We start from the raw sequence: 27,956 nt of genomic DNA, 5'->3' as shown, positions 1-27,956 counted from the left end.
AAAAGCCGGTAAGTGTGCAGTGCAGAGGTGCTGCTGCAACCACATATGCTGGCTGCAGCAGCACCATACTGCAACAGGGGTCAGCAAGTGTCATTGGTGTCAGTGGGAGGAATAGTGCCGCATCATTGGTGTCACTGATACTAATGATGGGGCATTATTCCTCCCACTGACACCAACGATGGGCACTATTCCTCCCACTTACACCAATGATGGGGCACTATTCCTCCCACTGACACCAATGATGGGGCACTATTCCACTGACACCAATGATGGGGCACTATTCCTCCCACTGACACCAATGATGGGACACTATTCCTCCCACTGACACCAATGATGGGGCACTATTCCTCCCACTGATACTAATGATGGGGCATTATTCCTCCCACTGACACCAATGATGGGGCACTATTCCTCCCACTGACACCAATGATGGGGCACTATTCCTCCCACTGACACCAATGATGGGGCACTATTCCACTGACACCAATGATGGGGCACTATTCCTCCCACTGACACCAATGATGGGGCACTATTCCTCCCACTGACACCAATGATGGGGCACTATTCCTCCCACTGATACCAATGATGGGGCACTATTCCTCCCACTGACACCAATGATGGGGCACTATTCCTCCCACTGACACCAATGATGGGGCATTATTCCTCCCACTGACACCAATGATGGGGCACTATTCCTCCCACTGATACTAATGATGGGGCACTATTCCTCCCACTGACACCAATGATGGGGCACTATTCCTCCCACTGACACTAATGTTGGGGCACTATTCCTCCCACTGACACCAATGATGGGGCACTATTCCTACTTATAACAATTTTATAGACAAATGATACTATTTACAGTCGCGCGGGGGGGCGCAAAATGTTTTCTTCTTCCTAGGGGGGGCATGACAGAAAATAATTGAGAAGCACTGCTTTAAGCAATGAAAAATAACTGCCCCTTTAAAAACTGTACTATTAGAATTTATTTTCCACTGATTCATGTCCATCAGGGCAGCACCCGAGTCCCCATACCACTTTTATTGCTGACACCTAGCATATAATCCTTCTAAATGGGCACTTTTGAATTTGCAAGTTCGAGTCCCATAGGTTCGATGTTGGCGGCAAACCTTTGATCTGTTCGAATGTTCTACCATGAACTGAACCGGGGGGTGTTCAGCCCATCACTAGTGATACACTAGAAGTGCAGAGAGAGAGCACACAGAGCAGATCACACAAAACCCAACATATGGGGGTATATTGGGGAATGTGAGGCACAGTATGGATAACAAGACAAAGCACAACAAAATAGTCCACCAGGTAGCAATGTAATACCACATAGATAGTCCATGTAGGATGGCCAAGCAAAATGGAGAACCAGTACACCAGGCCACCAGACGGTATGGCAAGGGGAATGTACCCAGCCCACAGGGTGAATACAGCATAGCAGTGGTTAAGTCCAGCACACTAGGCAGGGATCTACGCGGAACAGGGTAGGATATAGCAAGGGTCAAATCCAGCTGATACAGCAGGGATCCGGGCAGACAAGTGGTTGAGTCCAGCACAGGGCAGGGATCCGGGCAGACAAGTGGTTGAGTCCAGCACAGGGCAGGGATCCGGGCAGACATGTGGTTGAGTCCAGCACAGGGCAGGGATCCGGGCAGACAAGTGGTTTAGTCCAGCACAGGGCAGGGATCCGGGCAGACAAGTGGTTGAGTCCAGAACAAGGCAGGGATCTGGGCAGACATGTGGTTGAGTCCAGCACAGGGCAGGGATCCGAGCAGACAGGTGGTTGAGTCCAGCACAGGGCAGGGATCTGGGCAGACAAGTGGTTGAGTCCAGCACAGGGCAGGGATCCGGGCAGACAAGTGGTTGAGTCCAGCACAGGGCAGGGATCCGGGCAGACATGTAGTTGAGTCCAGCACAGGGCAGGGATCCGGGCAGACATGTAGTTGAGTCCAGCACAGGGCAGGGATCTGGGCAGACAAGTGGTTTAGTCCAGCACAGGGCAGGGAACCGGGCAGACAAGTGGTTGAGTCCAGAACAAGGCAGGGATCTGGGCAGACATGTGGTTGAGTCCAGCACAGGGCAGGGATCTGAGCAGACAGGTGGTTGAGTCCAGCACAGGGCAGGGATCTGAGCAGACAGGTGGCTTAGTCCAGCACAGGGCAGCGATCTGGACAGACAAGTGGTTGAGTCCAGCAGAGGGCAGGGATCTGGGCAGACAAGTGGTTGAGTCCAGCACAGGGCAGGGATCTGGGCAGACAAGTGGTTGAGTCCAGCACAGGGCAGGGATCTGGGCAGACAAGTGGTTGAGTCCAGCACAGGGCAGGGATCTGGGCAGACAAGTGGTTGAGTCCAGCACAGGGCAGGGATCTGGGCAGACAAGTGGTTGAGTCCAGCACAGGGCAGGGATCTGGGCAGACAAGTGGTTGAGTCCAGCACAGGGCAGGGATCTGGGCAGACAAGTGGTTGAGTCCAGCACAGGGCAGGGATCTGAGCAGACAAGTGGTTGAGTCCAGCACAGGGCAGGGATCTGGGCAGACAAGTGGTTGAGTCCAGCACAGGGCAGGGATCTGGGCAGACAAGGGACTAAGTCAGCACAGTATAGGGAACTGGACAGACAAGTGGGGTGATTCAAGCACAGGGCAGAGACCAGGGCAGCATGGTATGGCACATCAAGGGTACAGACTGGCAAACTGCAGCAATCAGATCCAGCAGCCACTTAGTCCAGAGTCCAGGCACTATGAGGGATGAGCAGCAATAGACACAACATATGTTCAGGGACTCACCAGTCAACAGAAGTCCAGGCAGCATGGCAGGGAACAGGAGGTCTGGTGGGCAGAGGTTCTTCATATGCTATCTGGTGACATTCTCCCTTACAAACATATCAAAAACTCAAAATGAACTGCTAAAAAGCACTGCAAAACAAACAAAAAGCAAACTGCCAAGGTGTGAACGGAGCCTTACAGATGTTTCTTGGGCTGCAGTTCCTCTGAGCTCCACAAGGTGGTGATCTCACTTCTGTCCAGACAAAAAGCCTCTATGGAAGACAGACAGGAAGTGATGTCAGGTACAGACAGGAAGTGATGTCAGGTACAGACAGGAAGTGATGTCAGACAAAAAGTTCGAAGTGGTTTTGAAGTCGAAAAGAGACGTTACCAGAAGTGGCAGCAGAGGAGGTAATAAGATGTTATTTCCTATTTACACCCAGTAACCCCCATCATGCCCATCCTCTTCCTCCTTAGTCACGTCCGTCCTCTTCCTCCATAATCACGTCAGTCCTCTTCCTCCATAGTCATGTCCGTCCTCTTCCTCCATAGTCACGTCCGTCCTCTTCCTCCATAGTCACGTCCGTCCTCATCCTCCATAGTCACGTCCGTCCTCTTCCTCCATAGTCACGTCCGTCCTCTTCCTCCTTAGTCACGTCCGTCCTCTTCCTCCATAGTCACGTCCGTCCTCTTCCTCCATAGTCACGTCCGTCCTCTTCCTCCATAGTCACGTCCGTCCTCTTCCTCCATAGTCACGTCCGTCCTCTTCCTCCATAGTCACATCCATCCTCTTCCTCCATAGTCATGTCCATCCTCTTCCTCCATAGTCACGTCCGTCCTCTTCCTCCATAGTCACATCCATCCTCTTCCTCCATAGTCACATCCATCCTCTTCCTCCATAGTCACGTCTGTCCTCTTCCTCCATAGTCACGTCCGTCCTCTTCCTCCATAGTCATGTCCGTCCTCTTCCTCCATAGTCATGTCTGTCCTCTTCCTCCATAGTCACTGTGGCGTCTTTTATCTCCAGCAGATGATGATACACACATATATAGTGTGGGAACCCAGATGAACCCCTTCAGGGGCAGAACATTCCCCCACTTCCGGGGCCGGAACATTCTCCTCATTGTGGAGATAAATTCTAGTAATATGGTCCTCTAAACAAACAGCACTGACAATAAATAGACAAGACAAGGACCATCCTGACCATACATGGCCTACAAAGGACAATGATGACACTACACAGGCAGCCAATGGGCAATCATTACACTATGCAGCCAACACAATGATGGAGTGCCGGGGTCAGGAGTATGGAGCATAGAGCCCCTTACATTGCTGCTCAGGAGGAAGGAAACATTCCCCAGCCGGCCATGAAGAATATGTTCCATCATTGGTGTCAGAGGGAGGGAAATACTGAGGGGTCTGAGGGAAGTAGAGGAGCTGAGGGGCTGTGAGGAGGTAGTGGGACTAAAGAACTGGATCCTCTGAGGGTTTCCTGCCTTTGAAGGACAATGACCACCTTCACTTACTTTTCTGACCTCCTTAAAGATCTCCTGCCGGCACGTGTAGGAAGTCTTCACCTCACCATCTCACTGGTCAAGAATTATATTGCAAGACACAAAATAGAACAAAGAAGGACACTTGGTCCTTGGGGAGGTCTGTTTGCATAGCATTAATGCTTAATGGGCAGACAGTCCAATACCTTCCCATACCACAGAATCTGGCAGTTCCCGGTGTTGGAAATCAGAGCCAGAAAAATCCACTGCCACTCTGTACAATGTCCTGGAAATGTCAGAATACTTGGCAACTAAGAGATTAAACCCTTCCCCCTGCTGTCCTCTTCCTACCCACACATAGAAGAGATGAGAACAGACTCCTCCCACACAGCTCTCTACTCCACTAGCACCATCCTCCTGCTACCCAATCCAATCCCTTCTCTTACTGCAGAGAGTGACAGTGACATCACTCCTGTCAGTCAGCAGGCTGCTGGAGATTGGAGCCTTGCAGCCGGAGTTCTGCCAATTATCCTGATTATCCAGCAATTCCGGCCAGCAAGTTCCCCTTCCTGGACCTCATGATGACCCGACATTGACCTCACAGCACTGCCTCAGAGCAAACAAGTCATAGGAAGGATCGTATTTATCATTCCTTGTCTGCAGATCTAATACTCATCAAAACCAGTTCAGGGACCAAACAAACCCAACAGAGAAAAAGGGGATTTCTGATGCAGCAGGTCAAGAGATTAAAATTTTGTAAACCCTAAACAGTCCAGACTGAATATCTTCCCATGGGGGGAGTAGTTCTTCAATGTCCAGCAACCCTTCTATTCCCCCCTCACATCCACATCCTATTATTGTGTGACCAATACCATCCAAATCATTCTTACTTTCATTTCCCAAAGTTATCCGTCTACAAGGAGACCTGTATAGATCACATGATGGCACCAATGAGGATGGAGGGGGACCGGAGTCACATGACTGAGAAGATACTAAACCTCACCCTGGAGATCATCTACCTGCTGACCGGAGAGGTGAGGAGGATTCTGGGAGGTCACATGACATCACTCTCATCTCTATTAATAAAACACAGACCTGACCTGAGAGGTGAAGAGGATTCTGGGAGGTCACATGACATCACTCTTATCTCTATTAATAAAACACAGACCTGACCGGAGAGGTGAGGAGGATTCTGGGAGGTCACATGACATCACTCTTCTTTCTATTAATAAAACACAGACCTGACCGGAGAGGTGAGGAGGATTCTGGGAGTCTAACATGATATTCCTATTGGTTCCTCAATACAGAGATTTCCTCTTCTGAAGTCAGGTGATCATATGACCATCACAGTGCCTCCATGTGACTCCCTAAACCCTGAGAGACACAACATGCAGAAGATTCTAGAAGTCACCAAGAAGATGATGGAGCTGCTGACAGGAGAGGTGAGCGGTGCCGGGAATTCTGGGACATTCTCCAGTAACAGACAAGGGATGTGTCTGGATGGTGACTGTATCATTGTGTGTGTCAGGTTCCTATAAGGTGTCAGGGTGTCACTGTCTATTTCTCCATGGAGGAGTGGGAGTATTTAGAAGGACACAAGGATCTCTACAAGGACGTCATGATGGACAATCAGCCGCCCCTCACATCACCGGGTAAGAGGAGACTTTATTGTAAAGGAGAGAGCAGTACGGAGGATCCACCTAGATCCCCCATCATCTGATAAACACATAGAAACAATGGATTCAGTCAGTGTGTGTGTTTCCTACAGATGGATCCAGTCATGGGAACCCACCAGAGAGATGTCCCCGTCCTCTGTATTCCCGGGATTCCACACAGGAAGGTCACACCATCCCTCACCATCATCAGGTAGATGAGGAACAATCACTGATAGTATCATTAGGATCTGTACATTATCTGCATTGTTACCATTGATGTCATTTTTATTATATATTCAGAGTGGAAACCTGAGAGGTCCTAAAGTTGAGGTTAAAGAAGAGATAAAAGAGGAGGAGGATGAGGATGGGGGGATGGAGAAGTCAGAGCTTCTACAGGGACACAAAGATCTGTACAAGGACACCATGGTGGAGTCATCCAGCTACAGGAACCCACCAGAGAGATGTCCCCGTCCTCTGTATTCCCGGGATTCCACACAGGAAGGTCACATCATCCCTCACCATCATCAGGTAGATGATGACAATTATTGGTAGTTGTGATTTATACACAGCATGTTTGTTACAATGAATGTTTTATTATATCTTTCAGAGTGGAATCCTCGGGGATGAGAATATTGATGTTAAAGAAGAGTATAAAGAGGAGGATGAGGAGTATGGAGTGATGGAGGAGTTTTCAGAAGGACACAAGGATATGATGGAGCCACCTAATACCAGGAACCCACCAGAGAGATGTCCCCGTCCTCTGTATTCCCGGGATTCCACACAGGAAGGTCACACCATCCCTCACTATTACAAGGTTGGTGGGATGGAGCATCTAGAACATGGACTTGTGGAGACAATGTGTGGGTGTTTTTTTATGTGACCTTATATTTTACAGATGATATTTTCTCTCATTTCCTTGATTTAGAGTGGAGATCCAATCGATATAGAATTTGAGGTGAAAGCAGAAGAAGAAGAGGTGTATGTGAGGGATGATCAGCAGTCTATGGAGGAGGATGGAATAACGGGGACATTTATAGAGGAGGACACTCCTACAGAGATCAGCACAGGTGGGTCATGAACACTAAATCCATTCCTCCACCCATACTGCTCACTGATTGGTCCAGAGTAGGGCGGGGACTGGGTGATATCAGCCTGTAATCCCCTGGTCACTTTCCTGAGCTGTGTTCCCCGTCCTGTATTCCTGGATTTCTCTCGGATAATCTTCCTTCTCTGTGCTGGAGACACAATTTATGTCTCTAGACTGGATTTATGGAGGTTCTGGGGTTCAGCTGGCAGCAAAATGTTCATTTTTACTATAGACGTTACTAGACCTAGGCACCTGGGGTGTGTGATTTTGATCTTATTCCTCATGGTGGTGACATAGCAATTCTCCCAGTATTTGTCACCTGTGCCGGGTGGAGGGATATGTCTGTAGTGTCTCAGACCCAAGTCACTGAGTGCAGTCTCAGGAGATGGGAGGCAGCGGTGTGGGATCTCTGCAACTTGTCTACAGGAAACATTTAAGCTTCCACTGATTACTGAATAACAATATTATGAGTCCTGACCCCTGCACTATATACTCTATGTTGTACATTACATCCTCCTGACCCCTGCACTATATACTCTATGTTGTACATTACATACTCCTGACCCCTGCACTATATACTCTATGTTGTACATTACATACTCCTGACCCCTGCACTATATACTCTGTTGTACATTACATACTCCTGACCCCTGCACTATATACTCTATGTTGTACATTACATACTCCTGACCCCTGCACTATATACTCTATGTTGTACATTACATACTCCTGACCCCTGCACTATATACTCTATATTGTACATTACATACTCCTGACCCCTGCACTATATACTCTATGTTGTACATTACATCCTCCTGACCCCTGCACTATATACTCTATGTTGTACATTCCATAGTCCTGACTTCTGCTCTCCCCCCTCCCCCCACTGCTATATATACACATAATATGGATTCTCTTTGGTTACACCCATTTCCTCCCAGCTGGACATTTTATATCGAATGATGTGATTGGAGCACAGACTTTTACATGGTGATAATAATGTGATAACATCCTCCAACTTTGGACCCTTAAACAGAAAGTGATAATGAGGGAGGAGTCAATACCCCAATGATGGTGGTCTTCAGGATCAGTCCAGTCTTCATCTTGGTTGTTCTCCCCCCCATCCTCACTCTCTGACCTCTGGTGGGGCTCAGCCCCGCTGTTCTTCATGACTAAATCATGGACTAAATAAGGAAGTGCAGTACTTCTTGTGTTGGGAAGATGGCGATGAGTGATAGAGGGGGTGGGGACCCTCGTCCTATAATCCCCTCATCACTGTCCCTCCTATAAAAGACAGTTTTGGTTGTTTCCTCACTCTCTGACTAAGGTCCATGAATAAAGAAATGACCTGGTAGGAGATCAAAGGAGCCATTTTCTAGTTCCTTTGAGGGTGGAATTGTAAGCTCCTCAGAGACCAAGCTGCCTGATGTGGGCGGAGTCCTGGTTTGGGGGAACCAATCAGCTCCTGTCTAGTAATCCTCTTTGTCTTTGTATTTTAGTCCATGGCCGGGAGATGAGGAAAACCTCCGAGGATTGTCTCACTTTGTCTCCAGACTGGAAAGTAGAAGATGAGAACATCACACAGTATAGTCCAGGAGAAAACCCGGCTCCCTCCAATGTCCATCCGGCACCACCCAGTGTAGATGGACCATCGGATTCCTTCTATCCTGAGGAACCTCAGACTGTGCGGGACCGGGCCGGCCTTCCAACAGGGAAGAGCTTCTCCTGTACTGAGTGTGGGAAATGTTTCCGTTATAAATCCTATCTTAATAGGCATCAAAGATCTCACACGGGAGAAAAGCCGTATTCCTGTCCTGAGTGCGGGAAAGGTTTTTCAGCTAAGTCCACTCTGTACAAACATCTGAGATCTCACACGGGGGAGAAGCCATATTTCTGTTCTGAATGTGGGAAATGTTTTTCACAAAATTACAGTCTTTATAAACATCAGAGATCTCACACAGGGGAAAAGCCATATTCCTGTTCTCAGTGCTGGAAACGTTTTTCACAGAAGTCCGATCTTTCCAGACATCAGAGATCTCACACTGGTGAAAAGCCGTATTCCTGTACTGTGTGTGGGAAATGTTTTACACTGAAGTCTAATCTTTACATACATCAGAGAACTCATACGGGGGAGAAACCGTATGCCTGTCCTGAGTGTGGGAAATGTTTTTCAGACAGGTCCAGTCTTTGTAAACATAAAAGATCTCACACGGGGGGAGAAGCCACTTTCCTGTCCTGAGTGCGGGAAATGTTTTTCAGTGAAGTCCAGTCTGCACAAACATCAGAGATGTCACACAGGGGAGAAGCCATATTCCTGTCCTGAGTGAGGGAAATGTTCCGCACAGAAGTCCTGTCTTCCTGTACATCAGGGATCCCACACAACCCTGGAGGTGTATTAGTGCTTTAAGTGTGGGAAATGTCTTCTAGATGAATGTTGCTGGACATCCCAGCTCTCATGTGGGGAAGAAGCACACCCTGATATACACCTCAGATATACTCCATGGCTGATCTTCATCATGGAAGGAACAGTCCATAAGGAGATGAGAGGCCCCCAAAGACATGGATGAAGTGTGGGACCGGGTCGGCCATTGATATCAGGAGAAGAAGTTTTCAATGTATTTTCCATCAATGGAAGACATTCCAGCAGCTCAGATGTGATCCTAATAACATTGGTTCCCCCATTCACACAGGAGGAATGGACATGAACTCTCACTGAGGGAATTGCTATACAAACATTCTATGAATAGACCCCCAAATGTCAGGAGACGTTTCTATAAAGACGGGAAGTATGGAGCAGAGAAATGAATAGACCTCCCAGCAATGTTATTACCAGGCTGCAGCTAGGGGGAGCTCTAATGTCACCCCAGCAGAGGGATCCCATCTAGCCCACATTAACCCTCTCACTGCCAGAGCTGTTTCTGCATGATTTTGCACACATGGGAAAATGCAGATTTTGGTCCTGAAGATGAGATAAACCCCCAAACATCTATTCTGTGACATCAGAGGCCCTGGAGAATACAATGGTGGTAGTTCCAGTTTTGTATTTCACATGATTAAGCTCAATGATTTATCAAGATTAAATTTCAGTAAATAAATACACTAAATGTTATATTAGAGAACACAAATGTAAGATTTTACTTTTTTTTTGGGGTAAAATATGAGGTTGTGCCGAGTAAATAGACACCCAACATGTCCATCCTTGGAATGGTGTGTGCTGATGAAATGATGGAAAATGTTGGTCGCCTAAAACCCCCCCCGAGGTGATCATTAACCCTTGTGCTGCCATGGATGGGTGTTGTACTGACCTATAGAACTGCTTCCAGCTGGCCAGGTCAGTACGTCATATGTCCATGGCTTTCCCCTTCTGCTATAACCTCATGGTCTCCTGAGCTTCCCTCCACTCCACAGACCCTCTGCCTGTCCTCTAGGATGGTTCCCTGCACCTCTAACATCCCCCCCGCAGCATTGATCCCCCCACGCAGCACCCATTGCTCGCCCACAGCACAGATCTACCTTTAGCTTCCCTGCTGCTGGCCTCTTCTCCTCTCCCCTCCCACCAGCTTCAGCTGCTGCAGGGGAGCCACGGGGAATCAAAATGTCTAAATATTTCCCCCTGCCGCTCAGACTCCCCCTTGTCCTTAGACCTCTTACTGATCCCCTGAAGCACCTTCCCTTCAGTGCTGCTTTGCCGGCTTCCCCTCTACCCCCGCCCATGGCTGTAGCTGCTGCTGGAGTGGGAGATCAGTGTCATGTTCAGGATGGAGAGTGGAGGGTTGGCATGTTATGTTTACCAGCCCCTTCCTGAATGAACACAAAGAGTGATCAGTATCGATCACTCCTGTGTTCATTCATCACTGAAGCATAGTAAAGAGTGTTTTCTGTGCTATAGTTTCATGAATGAATAGAAGCTTCTGTACAGTAGACTCCTATTTATTCATCTACAGTGCAGCTGAGGTTGCATTGAGGACTCTGAGGGTTTCTTTAGTCCTCTGATATCTAACCACCCCCCTCCCCCACAAAAAAATAAATACAATAAAATTATAAAAACAATTAAAATAATAAAAAAGTGGGGCCTCATCCTTACAGGGCACATTACAGCATAGGCCCATGTCAGGCCTTGTTCACCCGCATGTGTATACAGCGGTGCTCTGTGTATCCCTGTACAACCAGTCCCATTGATGCCAATTGGCACGCAGCGGCTGCACACACACAGCTGCTGATCTCAATCTGACATCCATGTGGATGCATGTCCCAGAAGTCACACTGTCTGCATTCAGGGCTGTGCACCCTCATGGATGTCAGGGTGGGGGCAGCAGCTGTGTCCTCCATGCAGTCTCTGAATCCCCAATGGGACCGCACAGCACGTGTCCATCACCGTGTGGGGAACCGAGGCCTGGCAGGGCGTACACTATAGGATTTCCTGTGTGAACGAGGCCTTAGTAGGACTATAGCAGGAATGTTGTACGTTGTGTTGTGTTTATGTCTCTAATAATGATTTTAGTGTATTTTTAGTGAAAATAGAGATTGGATAAACGTTGCCCAACTATTGCGGGTCTAATATATCTGTAGCACTTTTTATTATTCCACTGGTTCTATGCTTCCAGAAAATGTCTGGTTTGGGGGTCATTTACAAATTCTGGAAATATTAAGTGAAAAATTATAACCTTCAGATTTTTAGACTAAATTGCACATTTACAGTTTTGCAAATATTTGATTTTCACCATTTCCCAAAAAGGCGCAATCTAAAATGTACAAATATTTCTTATTGATTACCGCAGTCCAGTTTTAGATTTAGTGGGAAGTTAGCGGGAATTTTGTGAGTTTTGTTGTTTGTCTCGGCTAACAATGACTTTTATGTATTTTTTTTGTGAAAATATATATATATTTTTATTAACATTTGCACAAATATCACGGGACCTGAAAAATCACTAGCACCTTCTTTTATTCTACTGGTCCTAAGCCAGTGATGGCGAACCTATGGCACGCAGAGCCATCTCAGTGGGCACGCCAGGAGGAAGAGAGGAAGACGAAGAGAACACGCTCTCCTGCGCACCTCCGGGGGCGCGCACCGGGCGATCTCCGTGATCGCTGTGTCCTGCGGACACAGCTGATCACGTGACATGGTAAAAGGCCAATCACAGCGGCCTTTTACCACGTGATCAGCCGTGTCCAATGACACGCTGATCACCGGGAAATGCAAATGCCGGTTCTCGGCTGCACTTTTCTCACGCTGTCAGATCGTGAGGAAAGTACTGCCGAAAACCGGCAGTTGTCAGAACAGGGATCGGCACCGATCATCAGGGTCACTGATCATCAGTGCCCTGATGATCGGTGCCCACCTGTGCCACACACAAGTTCCGCCCACTTGTGCCCAGCAATGCGCCCACCTGTGCCCAGCAGTGCGCCCACCTGTGCCCAGCAATGCACCCACGTGTGCCCAGCAGTGCGCCCACCTGTGCCCAGCAATGCACCCACCTGTGCGCAACAGTGCGCCCACCTGTGCCCAGCAATGCACCCACCAGTGCCCACCTGTGCCGCCCACCTGTGCCCACCAGTGCCACCCACCAGTGCCCATCAGTGCAGCCCAGCAGTGCTGCCAGTCAGTGCCACCAGTCAGTGCCCAGCGGTTGTGCCAGTCAGTGCCCAGCAGTGATGTCAGTCAATGCCACCTATCAGTGCTGTCTATCAGTACCCATTATCAGTGTCGCCTATCAGTGCCACCTATCTGTGACACCTCATTAGTGCTGCCCATCAGTGCCACCCATCAATGATGCCCAGCAGTGCCGCCGGTCAGTGCCGTCTGTCAGTGCCTCCAGTTGGTGCTGTCAGTGCCTCTTATCAGTGCCCATCATTTCCTGCATATCAGTGCATCATCAGAGCCTCCTCATCAATGCTCACCAGTGCCGCCTCATCAGTGCTACCTATCTGTGCCGCCTCATCAATGCCCATCAGTGCTGCCTATCAGTGCAGCCTCACCAACGCACATCAAAGAAGAAATATTACCTGTTTGCAAAATTTTAGAATAGAAGCAAAGGAAACCTTTTATGTTTTTAATTTTTTGCTCTTTTTTCATTTATAGTGCAAAAAATAAAACACCCAGTGGTGATTAAATACCACCAAAAAAAGCTCTATTTGTGTGAAAAAATGATAAAAATTGCATATGGTTACAGTGTTGCATGACCGCACAATTGTCATTGTTAAGTGCAACAGCACTGAAAGCTGAAAATTGTCCTGGGCAGGAAGGGGGTAGAAGTGCCCGGTAGGCAAGTGATTAATTCCAGTGTTGGCACTTTGAAATAAAAAAGTTGGTTTTGTGTTGCAGTTTGGGCATTCGGGCTCAAAAAGGTTTGTCATCACTGTCCTAAGCCTTCATAAAATGTACCCAGTTAGGGACCCCCCCTTCTTTTTATTCTACCTGCCTTATGCTTTCAGAAAATGTATGATTTAGGGGGGGTCACCTATTTATTCTCCCGCTTCTATGCTTTCAGAAAATTTACGATTTAGGGGGGGTCACGTTTTTATTCTCCCGCTTCTATGCTTTCAGAAAATGTACAGTTTGGGGGGAGGTCACTTTCTTTTTATTCTGCCGCTACTATGCTTTCATAAAATGTAGTTTGTGGGGGGGGGCAAATTCTCTTCATTCTACCAATCCTATGCTTTCAGAAAATGTGTGATTTGGGGTGTCACCTTCTTTTCATTCTACCCATCCTGTGCTTTCATAAAATGTACGGTTTTATACGTTTTGGAAACTGTAAGTGAAAAATTATAATTTTTAAATAAAATTGCTCTTTGACAGTTTTGTGTAGATTTGATTTTCTCAATTTTCAAGGCTGTTTGTAAAAAAAAAAAAAAAAAATGGAAACATTTCAAAAATGGTCTGACCACCTGAGTTTAACCACCTCCTGCCCACCGTACAGAGAAATGAGGGATGGGGGGGAGCTCTCTTGTTCTGGGAGGACATATGACATCCTCCCACTCTATCTGCACATGCACACCCCCGGGGACACAGTGGATCACTGATCATGGTAAAGAGCCAATGATGTAGGCTCTACCATGTGATCAGCTGTGTCCAATCACACCTGATCACATGTAAACAGGAAATGCTGCTATCGGCAGTCCTCTCCTCTACACTTTTAATTAGGGCAATGATCATCAGTGCAGCTCCATCAGTGCTGCCTTTCAGTGCCCACCTTTGCCTCCAATCAGTGTACATCAATGCCAAATATCAGTGCCCATCAGAGCAGCCTTTCAGTGTCCACTAGTGATGCCTGTCAATGTCCATCAGTGCCTCCTCATCAGTGCAGTCTATCAGTACCGATCAGTGCTGCCTATCACTGCTGCCTATCAGTGCTGCCTTTCAGTGCCCATCACTGATACCTGTCAATGCCCATCAATGCCTCCTCATATGTGCAATCTATCAGTACCCATCAGTGCTGCCTATCAGTGCCAGTTGGTGCTGCCTATCAGTGCCAGTCAGTGGCACCTATCACTGCCAGTCAGTGTCACCTATCAGTGCCCATCAGTGCTACCTTTCAGTGCCCATCAGTGCTACCTTTCAGTGCCCATCAATGATGCCTGTCAGTACCCATCAGTGTCACCTATCAGTACCATCTATCAGTGCAGCCTCATAAGCACACATCAGTGAAGGAGAAAAATTACTTATTTACATTTTATAACAGAAACTTTTTTCAAAATTGTGTAATTTTTTAGTTTGTTTAGCAAAAAATAAAAGCCCCCCGGTGGTGATTAAATACCACCAAAAGAAAAGAAAAGAAAGCTCTATCTGTCTCAAAAATGATGAAAAGTTGGTGTCATTCAAAGTGTGAGAGCGCTGAAAGCTGAAAACTGGCCTGGGCAGGAAGGGGGTGACAGTGCACGGTAGGCAAGGGGTTAAAAGGGGATCTCAGGGCCCGGCAGAGAAAGGGTTAATGCACAGGTTGGATCTGATCTGCGCAGCCAGCGGTTCTGGTGCTAGAATGAATGGGGGAGGGGGGGTGACATCCCTGACATGTTCAATAACAAATCAGAAAGCAGGAAGACTGGACTCCATGGCATTGACTCATCACAGATGGGGGCTGTATAGAGCCATGACCCATTTCAGGAAGACATCACCTAGACCCCAGTGAGTTAGGGTGGGGGGTAGATAGGACCATGATGGTGTCTCATCTGCTTTGTACATATCCAAAGAAAGCAGCATCTGTTCTGATCTCTGATGGACTCGATGGTTCAGGAGGATTGTGTGTCAGACATTGCCGGCTGCTTGTCTATAGGGAACAAAGCCCACTTAGACTTTATAAATGAGGAGATTTGGGGATAAATTCAGCCATTTAGATAGAAATTGGATGAGGATTTAGACATCGACATTTAGGAAAGAGATGGGATGGAGATGAGTCCAGGACGGGGTGTCCTTATCAGGTTTGATCATCTTTACTCCCCCCAGGATGAAGGGATTGGGGTTCATGGGCAGTTTTTTGGGGATCAGTTTGGGGCCAACAGGGAGGTCTGTTCTGTTTCCTCCAACTCTGCGCTGATGTTATCTCTTTTATAGATTTTATATTTTAGATGAAAACAGAGCCTCAGTCATTCCATAACAAACCTTCTAGTAGCAACAGATCCATGAGGCCAACAATTTCCTGAGAAGAATATGCAGCAACTGCCACTGGAAGGTGGAAGGAATGAACAGAATCCACACGTTCCTACTAGACTCAAGCTGAGATGATACAAAGAGATCTTCACGTGTGACATTGTTAAAGAAGAGCAGTCAGAAAAATGGGATTATAAAGAGCTGACACTCAGACAGTCAAATCATACATATGAATAGATATATATATATAGCTCAAAAAAATGAAAGGAAGACTTTTTAATCAGAGTCTACCACCAAGCCAATGAACCTCCTGGGATATTGATCTGCTCAGGTAAGTAGCAGAGGGGGTTGTTCATCAGTTTCAGCTGCTTTGGTGTTAATAAAATGAACAACAGGTACACTAGATGGGCAAAAATGAGACGACCCCCAAAACAGACATGGTTTTACAGGTGGAGGCTGTCACAATCATGCACACAGAGATGGGCGCGGTCATCCATTCTGCTCCAAACAACTACATTTTGGTATTTCTCTTAAACTCCCAAATCAGTCTCTCTCCTCCGATTTCCCCCCTCCCTCAGGAATGCGTTCAGCGTACCTTGCTAAGGGGCTGTCTATACAATCCTCTTGCCAAATAAGGCTTGGCTTGTCCATCGTGGGAAGAGGTTTTGTGTAGGAAAAAGACGCAGTTAGTTCTTGTGAGGAGTCAGACAAGTGAGGACCGTTCAATATAACATCTATCGGACAGAAAGCAAAGGAGAATCTCACGGCAACAACGAAACCCAATGAGAGACCAGAAATCCCTTTTTTAGCTCATCAGACTTGAAACTGCTAACCCCAGGAATTTATTTGGCAAGTACTTACCTAAACTTCTTTCTGTTATCTGTTTGCTGTGCTGTATTGCTCTGTGTATTTATATATATATATATATATATATGTTACATCTTCTTCCTGTAAATATTTCTACTGCACCCTTTTGACCTTTTAGTAATAAATCTTACTTTCTGAAAGTGTTGAATTGTTTCTATAGCTCTTAATTGCAATTTACGAGTCCCTGCTGCGGGTGGCACAGTGGCTTAGTGGTTAGCGCCGGTCATGGGTTCGATTCCTGACCATGGTGCCTCCTGCATGGAGTTTGCATGTTCTCCCTCTACTTGTGTGGGTTTCCTCCCACACTCCAAAGACATGCTGGTAGGTGAATTGGATCCTGTCTAAATTGACCGTAATATGTGTATGTATGAATGTAAGTTAGGGACCTTAGATTGTACCCCCGTTGAGGGTTAGGGACTGATGTGAATGTTCAATATAGGTATATATGTTGAAAGCGTTGTGTAAATTGACAGCACTATATAAGTACCTGAAATAAATAAATGAGTGTTTAACCCTCTGTATAACCAGTCTGTAGAGATAGGGGTATACTGTCAATTAACCAATCATCCTAGTGTATTGCTGAGTTTCCTCTTTCTCTGTATAAAAAGGAGGTGGTGGCAGTGTGAAGGGTTAATTGCATAATTAACCTGACCCAGTAACAAGCGCATTCAGGCTGCCGGTATGTCGATCTGCGGTCCATTAGCTGGAAAATCGTTGTGCTGGGTGTGGCATTGTTACGCACATGACAGCACGGTTTGATTGGCTAGTCATTTGGTGAGAGGGGCTGGGGTCTGAAGCCGCGATCGTCACAGAGGCCACTGACATTTTTTCCCTAATCATCTTTTCTGACTGTTTTTCACTAGTTTGGCATTTGGCTCGGGTCGGTATCACCACTGGTAGCATGAGGCCATACCTGGACCCTACAGAGGTTGCACAGGCAGTCCAACTCCTCCAGGATGGCACATCAATACGTGCCATTGCCAGAAGGTTTGCTGTGTCTCCCAGCACAGTCTCAAGAGCATGGAGGAGATTCCAGGAGACGAACAGTTACTCTAAGAGAGCTGGACAGGGCCATAGAAGGTCCTAAACCCATCAGCAGGACCGGTATCTGCTCCTTAGTGCAAGGAGGAACAGCACTGCCAGAGCCCTACAAAATGACCTCCAGCAGGTGTGAATGTCTCTGACCAAACAATCAGAAACAGACTTCATGAGGGTGTACTGAGGGCCTGACGTCCTCTAGTGGGTCCTATGCTCCCTGCTCTGCACCACAGAGCTGGATTGGCATTTGCCATTCAACATCAGAATTGGCAGGTCCACCACGGGGCACCCTGTGCTTTTCACAGATGAGGCAGGTTCACCCTGAGCACATGTGACAGACATGCAATGGTCTGGAGAAGCCGTGGAGAATGTTATGCTGCCTGTAACATGGTTCAGCATAACTGTTTTGGTGGTGGGTCAGTGATGGTCTGGGGGGGCATATCCATGGAGGGACGTACAGACCTCTACAGGCTAGACAATGGCACCCTGAATGATATTAGGCCATTATCAGACCCTACGCTGGTGCGGTGGGTCCTTGTTTTCCTCCTGGTGCAGTGGGTCCTGAGTTCCTTCTGGTGCAGACAATGCCTGGCCTCATGTGGGGAGAGTATGCAGGCAGTTCCTGGAGGATAAAGGAATTGATACCATTGAATGGCCACCAAACCTAAATCCAATAGAACACCTCTGGGATGTTATGTTTTGGTCCGTCCAACTCTGCCAGGTTGCACCTCAGACTGTCCAGGAGCTCAGTGGTTCCCTGGTCCAGATCTGGGAGGATATCCCCCAGGACACCATCCATCGTCTCATTAGGAGCCTCCCCCAACGTTGTCAGGCATGCATACAAGCACGTGGGGGCCATACAAACTATTGAGTATCATTTTGAGTTGCTGCAATTAAATTTCAGCACAATGGACTCACCTGCTGCATGGCACACCCCATTTTAGGGCTGGACATGTTGGGTATCTATTGACTTGGCACAACCTCATCTTTTATATTTTACTAACAAATTGGTAAAATAATGTATTTCTATTCTCAAAAATTCAAAACTATCACCATTTTATTCTCCAGGGCCTCTGATGTCATGATATATATGTTTGGGGGTTTAACTAATCTTCAGGCCCAAAGTCTGCGGTTTAATATGTACGCAAAAGAAAAATGCAGAAACAGCTCTGGCAGTGAGAGGGTTAATGTGGGCTAGATGGGATCCCTCTGCTGGGGTCACACTGTACACATTAGAGCGCCCCCTAGCTGCAGCCTGGTAATAACATTGCTGGGAGGTCTATTCACTGCTACATACTTCCCACCTTTATAGAAACATATTCTGCAGCACAGTGGCTCAGTGGTTAGCACTTCCTCCTAGCAGCTCTAATGTCATTGATTTGAATTCAAACCACTTCCCTAACTGTCTGGAGTATGCATGTTCTCCCTGTGCCTGCGAGGGTTTCCTCTGGGTACTCCGGTTTCCTTCCACCCTCCAAAGACATGCTGGAAGGTAATTGGCTTCTGTCTATATTGGCCCCTAGTATGTGTATGTATGAATGTTAGTTAGGTCCTTAGACTGTCGGCTCCTCGGGGGCGGGGACTGATGGGTAATATGTAAATTGATGTCCCTATATAAGTAGCTGTAATCATCTAGGAGTCTGTTCATAAAACAATTGCACAGCAATACACCCGGTGAATGTGCCTGTCATTCCCTCTGTGTGAATGGGATGGGGGGAGTAGAGGGAGTAGGCTCTGTGCTGAGCGGGGTGAATGGTTTCCATGGATATAAAATGGAGAATACCACATTTGGCAATAAGATGGTTCTAATTTCTATGATACTTAGCGCCATCTAAAGGCCAGAAAAGTATGGCATTTATTTATTGACTTTGTAAAATCATCCTTGCCCCTAGGTGGATGCTGCACCCATCCCCCGCTGGCTCCAAGTGTGAGAACTCAGCGATCATGTGATTGCTGACCATGAGTTCTCACAGCCGTTCTGAGCAGAGAATGTCAGTCACCGCTCTCTGCCCTGCCCCCCCCCACTCACTGGGCTGTGGAGGGGGAGGGTGCAGCTGGTCCAGACTCTGATGTCGGGATCTTTCCCCAGACTGGGCCGGCTGAGTGACGTCAGCTGACAGCGGGCTTCACCTGAAAATGGGTCACAGGAGATCAGAATGAACTGAACTCCTCTGATCCACAGGAGAAGTACAGACAAAAGAGCTTTGCCTGAACTTCTCCTTCAAAGAATATGTTCCTCCAACATGTCCTATTCCTGATCTGTGCCGGCTGTCCCATGTCCTGGTATGAAGACGTCTCCTCTCCTCTCTGTATTGCTTCCTTTGTGTGATCCTGCCAGTCCCTCTGATTTCCTATTAAAAACTGACCACACTAGGCATGAGAGCTCATCGTGGTCAGTTCTGTAGCTGTGTTGGGAGCTCGGTCTGCTCTCCTCCAATCATCAGATTTGTCCTGACATACCCCCTCCCAGCACAGCCATTCACTGGGAAGACCAGTGAACTGAAGACAAGTGATCACATGAGCAGTAGTAAGGAAGATGTCACTTCCTGATATCATTGCTTACTACTAGTGAAATCTGTGAATGATCACCGAGGTCACATGGTACAGGGCTATTCCCAACAGACTTGTACCATGTGACAAGCTGTGACCAATCACAGCTCTCACAGTATTTCTTAATGGCTGCAAGAATGGAGCCAGAGAGAAGGAGAAATTATTGCTTTTGCAGCCTTTATGGGTGTAAAAAAACATAAATAATAATATAAAAAAATATAAATGTAAATTTTTTTTTTAAAAATTATAATTTTTGGTTATATATAATTTGGGTTTTTTTTTACTAAAAAGATATCTGAATACATTTTAGTCAAGATTTATGAAGAAAGATTATTTATTCGCAACATTTTATAAGACAAACACTTTTTTTTCAAAGTTTTTGGACATTTTCATTTATATAGCAAAAAAAAATAGAAATTCCAGCGGTGAATAAATACCACCAAAATAAAGTTTTATGGGTCTCAGAGTGCGGGAGTGTGACCTCAGGGTGCGGGAGTGTGACCTCAGGGTGCGGGAGTGTGACCTCAGGGTGCGGGAGTGTGACCTCAGAGTGTGGGAGTGTGACCTCAGAGTGCGGGAGTGTGACCTCAGAGAGCGGGAGTGTGACCTCAGAGAGCGGGAGAGTGACCTCAGAGTGCGGGATTGTGACCTCAGAGTGCGGGAGTGTGACCTCAGGGTGCGGGAGTGTGACCTCAGGGTGTGGGAGTGTGACCTCAGGGATTAGTATGGGGGCGTGTCTGATGAAGGAAACCAAGGGCTCTATTTATAGAACATTCATTGGACCAATGAGACAATCATTCCTCCAGCTGTGACAACATCTGGCCATATGTTAAGTAACACAGTGATTTCCTATGATCGCCGGCTCCATCTAGTGGCCACAATGAGGTGATTTTTCTGAAATCTCTCCATCAGTAAAACTAGCCCAATATGATATTATGGCCACTAGATGGAGCCAATGATCATAAGAAATAAAATACGGCCAAAACTCCTCCCAGCTGGAGAATGGGGGTCACATCCGTTCAACATTGTTCTCCATAGACCTCCAAGTGTTTGTGAAATCTCCCACCACAAAATGTACTCAGCCAATCACAGGGCAGGACTCCATTTTTATTGTTGTGTCCTGCAGAGTCTACAGTACTCATGTGTGTCGGAGTGTGATCTCAGGGATGAGGATGAAGCCATGTCTGACCAAGGAAGATAAGGGGGCTATTTATAGGAAATTACACTATGGCCACTAGATGGAGACAACGTTCATAGAAAATAAATATGGGCAGAATGTCGGTCACATTTGTTCCTCGATTTATTTATTTTTTTTAGACCCCTAAATGGTTACAAAATCTTCCACCACAAAATGTACTCAGCCAATAACAGGACAGGACTCCATTTATATTCTTCTCCTGCCATCAATGGCCAACCCGGTCCCACACTTCATCCATGTCTTTGGGGACCTCTGATCTCCTTATGAACTGTTTCTTCCATGATGAAGATCAGCCATGGAGTATATCTGAGGTGTATATCAGGGTGTGCTTCTTCCCCACATGAGAGCTGAGATGTCCAGCAACATTCATGTAGAAGACATTTCCCGCACTCAAGGCACTAATACAGCTCCAGGATTGTGTGGGACCCCTGATGTAAAGGAAGACAGGACTTAAGTGAGGAACATTTCCCTCACTCAGGACAGGAATACGGCTTCTCCCCCGTGTGAGATCTCTGATGTGTGTAAAGATTGGACTTCTGTGAAAAACATTTCCCGCACTCAGGACAGGAATACGGTTTCTCCCCCGTGTGAGATCTCTGATGTGTGTAAAGATTGGACTTCCGTGAAAAACATTTCCCACACTCAGGACAGGAATATGGCTTCTCCCCTGTGTGAGATCTATGATGTGCGTGAAGACTAGCCTTGTCTGAAAAACATTTTCCACACACAGAACAGGAATACGGCTTCTCCCCTGTGTGAGATCTCTGATGTGAGTAAAGATTGGACTTATCTGAAAAACATTTCCCACACGCAGGACAGGCATAAGGCTTCTCTCCTGTGTGAGATCTCTGATGTCTGTGAAGACTAGTTTTGTCTGAAAAACATTTCCTGCACTCAGGACAGGAATACGGCTTCTCCCCTGTGTGAGATCTCTGATGTGTGTAAAGATTGGACTTCTGTGAAAAACATTTCCCGCACTCAGGACAGGAATATGGCTTCTCCCCTGTGTGAGATCTATGATGTGTGTGAAGACTAGCCTTGTCTGAAAAACATTTTCCGCACACAGGACAGGAATACGGCTTCTCCCCTGTGTGCAATCTCTGATGTGAGTAAAGATTGGACTTATCTGAAAAACATTTCCCGCACTCAGGACAGGCATAAGGCTTCTCTCCTGTGTGAGATCTCTGATGTGTGTGAAGACTAGTTTTGTCTGAAAAACATTTCCCGCACTCAGGACAGGAATACGGCTTCTCCCCTGTGTGAGATCTCTGATGTCTGTAGAGATGGGACGTTTTTGAAAAACATTTTCCGCACTCAGGACAGAAATATGGCTTCTCCCCTGTGTGCAATCTCTGATGTATGTAAAGATTGGACTTTTGTGAAAAACATTTCCCGCACTCAGGACAGGAATACGGCTTCTCCCCCATGTGAGATCTTTTATGCCTATTAAGATTGGATTTACAATGGAAACCTTTCCCGCACTCAGTACAGGAGAACCTCTTCCCTGTTAGAAGGCCGGCCCGGTCCCGCACAGTCTGAGGTTCCTCAGGATACGAGGAATCCGATGGTCCATCTACACTGGGTGGTGCCGGATGGACATTGGAGGGAGCCGGGTTTTCTCCTGGACTATACTGTGTGATGTCCTCATCTTCTACTTTCCAGTCTGGAGACAAAGTGAGACAATCCTCGGAGGTTTTCCTCATCTCCCGGCCATGGACTAAAATACAAAGACAAAGAGGATTACTAGACAGGAGCTGATTGGTTCCCCCAAACCAGGACTCCGCCCACATCAGGCAGCTTGGTCTCTGAGGAGCTTACAATTCCACGCTCAAGGGAACTAGGAAATGGCTCCTCTGATCTCCTACCAGGTCATTTCTTTATTCATGGACCTTAGTCAGAGAGTGAGGAAACAACCAGAACTGTCTTTTATAGGAGGGACAGTGATGAGGGGATTATAGGACAAGGGTCCCCACCCCCTCTATCACTCATCACCATCTTCCCAACACAAGAAGTACTGCACTTCCTTATTTAGTCCATGATTTAGTCATGAAGAACAGCGGGGCTGAGCCCCACCAGAGGTCAGAGAGTGAGGATGGGGGGAGAACAACCAAGATGAAGACTGGACTGATCCTGAAGACCACCATCATTGGGGTATTGACTCCTCCCTCATTATCACTTTCTGTTTAAGGGTCCAAAGTTGGAGGATGTTATCACATTATTATCACCATGTAAAAGTCTGTGCTCCAATCACATCATCCGATATAAAATGTCCAGCTGGGAGGAAATGGGGGGAACAAAAGAGAATCCATATTATGTGTATATATAGCAGTGGGGGGAGGGGGGGAGCAGAAGTCAGGTCTATGGAATGTACAACATAGAGTATATAGTGCAGGGGTCAGGAGTATGTAATGTACAACATAGAGTATATAGTGCAGGGGTCAGGAGTATGTAATGTACAACATAGAGTATATAGTGCAGGGGTCAGGAGTATGTAATGTACAACATAGAGTATATAGTGCAGGGGTCAGGAGTATGTAATGTACAACATAGAGTATATAGTGCCGGGGTCAGGAGTATGTAATGTACAACATAGAGTATATAGTGCAGGGGTCAGGAGTATGTAATGTACAACATAGAGTATATAGTGCAGGGGTCAGGAGTATGTAATGTACAACATAGAGTATATAGTGCAGGGGTCAGGAGTATGTAATGTACAACATAGAGTATATAGTGCAGGGGTCAGGAGGAGTATGTAATGTACAACATAGAGTATATAGTGCAGGGGTCAGGACTATGTAATGTACAACATAGAGTATATAGTGCAGGGGTCAGGAGTATGTAATGTACAACATAGAGTATATAGTGCAGGGGTCAGGAGTATGTAATGTACAACATAGAGTATATAGTGCAGGGGTCAGGAGTATGTAATGTACAACATAGAGTATATAGTGCAGGGGTCAGGAGTATGTAATGTACAACATAGAGTATATAGTGCAGGGGTCAGGAGTATGTAATGTACAACATAGAGTATATAGTGCAGGGGTCAGGAGTATGTAATGTACAACATAGAGTATATAGTGCAGGGGTCAGGAGGAGTATGTAATGTACAACATAGAGTATATAGTGCAGGGGTCAGGACTATGTAATGTACAACATAGAGTATATAGTGCAGGGGTCAGGAGTATGTAATGTACAACATAGAGTATATAGTGCAGGGGTCAGGAGTATGTAATGTACAACATAGAGTATATAGTGCAGGGGTCAGGAGTATGTAATGTACAACATAGAGTATATTAGAACATAGAGTATTTGCTGCCAGCTGATCCCCAGAACCTCCATAAATCCAGTCTAGATACATAAATTGTGTCTGCAGCACAGAGAAGGAAGATTATCCGAGAGAAATCCAGGAATACAGGACGGGGAACACAGCTCAGGAAAGTGACCAGGGGATTACAGGCTGATATCACCCAGTCCCCGCCCTACTCTGGACCAATCAGTGAGCAGTATGGGTGGAGGAATGGATTTAGTGTTCATGACCCACCTGTGCTGATCTCTGTAGGAGTGTCCTCCTCTATAAATGTCCCCGTTATTCCATCCTCCTCCATAGACTGCTGATCATCCCTCACATACGCCTCTTCTTCTTCTGATTTAATCTCAACTTTTATATCTATCAGATCTTCACCCTAAAATGAAATAATAATAGAAGAGTTCATCTGTAAAACATAAACTCCAATATTGTTGCATCACATAAAAAAAATCACTTCTATGAATCCATGTTCTAGATGCTCCATCCCACCAACCTGGTAATGGTGAGGGATGGTGTGACCTTCCTGTGTGGAATTCCTTGAATACAGAGGACGGGGACATCTCTCTGGTGGGTTCCTGGTATTAGGTGGCTCCATCATATCCTTGTGTCCTTCTGAAAACTCCTCCATCACTCCATACTCCTCTTTATACTCTTCTTTAACATCAATATTATCATCCCCGAGGATTCCACTCTGAAAGATATAATAAAACATTCATTGTAACAAACATGCTGTGTATAAATCACAACTACCAATAATTGTCATCATCTACCTGATGATGGTGAGGGATGGTGTGACCTTCCTGTGTGGAATCCCGGGAATACAGAGGACGGGGACATCTCTCTGGTGGGTTCCCATGACTGGATCCATCTGTAGGAAACACACACACTGACTGAATCCATTGTTTCTATGTGTTTATCAGATGATGGGGGATCTAGGTGGATCCTCCGTACTGCTCTCTCCTTTACAATAAAGTCTCCTCTTACCCGGTGATGTGAGGGGCGGCTGATTGTCCATCATGACGTCCTTGTAGAGATCCTTGTGTCCTTCTAAATACTCCCACTCCTCCATGGAGAAATAGACAGTGACACCCTGACACCTTATAGGAACCTGACACACACAATGATACAGTCACCATCCAGACACATCCCTTGTCTGTTACTGGAGAATGTCCCAGAATTCCCGGCACCGCTCACCTCTCCTGTCAGCAGCTCAGTGATCTCTCTGGTGACTTCTAGAATCTTCTTCTTCTTTCTCTCTTCTATCAGGGAGGGAGGTGGAGGCAATGTGATGTCATATGATCTCCAGACTTCACAGGAGGAAAACTCTACATCTGAACACAAATAGTCACATCAAATGATATTCCCAGAATCCTCCTCACCTCTCCAGTCAGGTCTGTGTTTTACTAAAGCCCCACTTCAGGCTGAGGTATAATTATGCACACAGCCCCCCCTCCCTCATTCTGAAGGTTAAATTTTTTTTGCAGCCATTCTGGCATCATAGCATACATTGCAGAATCAATGGCCCTGCTTTGCACATAACAATGCCAAGGGCCTACATTCTAAGAGCATAGAAAAAAAAGATAAAAGAGACAGATGGAGGGACATTGGGGGGAGGGGCTGTGAGGTCAGTGTGATGTCATAGGATTCTCTGACTCCGGATGGAGGGACATTGGGAGGAGGAGCTGTGAGGTCAGTGTGATGTCATAGGATTCTCTGACTCTGGATGGAGGGACATTGGGAGGAGGAGCTGTGAGGTCAGTGTGATGTCATAGGATTCTGACTCTGGATGGAGGGACATTGGGAGGAGGAGCTGTGAGGTCAGTGTGATGTCATAGGATTCTCTGACTCCGGATGGAGGGACATTGGGGGGAGGAGCTGTGGTCAGTGTGATGTCATAGGACATATAGACTCTTGATAGAGGGACATTTGGATGGGGAGATTTGAGGGGTCCTCTATATGAGGCTCCCGTATAAACCGAATCCTTGTTCCTGGGTGCGTCCTACCACTCCTAAACTGAAGTGACCTTTGACCTTTACCATCCAGAAATCTGTCCGGAATCTGTGGAAGCAAGCTGTCATGTGATCAGGTGACGTGCGGAGGAACGGAGTGTAAATAGCAGACAATTGTCTCCAGAGCCCCTAATGGTGGGGATGGATTTGGCGGCGTGCTGGTGCCAAGTTTCCTCCCCCCAGGGTCACTGCAGGTGTGGAGAAAAGCTGTGTAAGAGGATATGGAGGAGAGATGAGGAGGAGATCCAGGAATCAGGAGAAAGGTCAGGGCAAGCAACAGACGAGCGCATCCAAGAGACCAAGCCGGGGTCACTACACAGAAAATCAATCCAAGGAAACAACAGGCAGGACGAGGAATAGCAAGAAGGAGCTGAGAGACAAATGAGAATATTGCTCAGCCAATGGGAGATGATCTCAGCATGACTTCCATCATGAAGGAGATGAGGGGGAGGGGAGGAAGTCACTGAAGGTGACCATAGATCCATGGAAATTCAGCTGGTTCAGCAGGGATCGCTCACATTTCCATCCATTTGTGGTCACTGCCAGATAAAAGCCACTCCCCCAGTGGCTGCAGCCAATAGCTTCAGTGCTGATCCGTGTATTCTGAGAGCGGAGGAGTCCCCCCATTGTCAGAATACAAGAGTGCAGCGGGGAGGATTCCCCCATCCACCTCCAATGTGTGGATGGGGGAATCACTTCAGTTTTTATGGTCATCCCGCTGGCTGAACGATGAAACTGAACCATGTAGGCCAGTTTTGGGAGCAAATATATTATCATCAACTCCTCCCCCTGAAGGGGTTCATCTACGTATTACCTCCTCTGCTGCCACATCCAGGAATGTCTCCTTACTTCCTCATTCATAGAATTACCTGTCTGCATCTGACATCACTTCCTGTCTGCACCTGACATCACTTCCTGTCTTCCATAGAGACTTCCTGTCTGGGTAGAAGTGAGATCCCCACCTTGTGGAGCTCAGAGGAACTGCAGCCCTGATAAGCGTCTGGTAGTGTGACCCCGGCCTTGTGCTGGGTGTGTATGGACTGTAGATCCTTATAGAGGGGTCACCTCCACTCCCACCAAGGGGGACAGAAATATATAACTGCCTAATCCTTCCTTTCTCAGCCATGGGTCCTCCAAAAGTTTCTAGGGGCTTCTTCAACAATGAACAATTCCTGTCTCAATCTGTTAAATATGGATGGACTAGATGTTCTAGTGGAAAGATGTTCTAGTGGTTTCTAGGGGCTCCTGGAAAGTCAACAATTTATGTCTCTCAGTAACAACTGACATCAATGATCTGTAAGAGGGGCAGTCTTCCCACTGATGAACATTAAGAATGTCCTACTGATCACTGATATAAGGGGATCCTTCTCCTACTGACCACTGATATAAGGGGGTCC

At 46.8% G+C, this 27,956-nt stretch overlaps 1 pseudogene; it reads left to right on the top strand.

The window, feature by feature from the left end:
- The window catches only part of LOC149461893 (uncharacterized), a 57,742-nt pseudogene that overhangs the window by 5,531 nt on the left and 24,255 nt on the right, over positions 1 to 27,956 (top strand).

Source organism: Staurois parvus, unplaced genomic scaffold (genome assembly GCF_062004578.1).
Source record: "Staurois parvus isolate SC_StPar_1 unplaced genomic scaffold, SC_StPar_1.0 ptg000191l, whole genome shotgun sequence".
In the NCBI taxonomy this organism is placed as follows: Eukaryota; Metazoa; Chordata; class Amphibia; order Anura; family Ranidae; genus Staurois; species Staurois parvus.
This window is presented reverse-complemented; position numbering and strand designations above follow the sequence as displayed.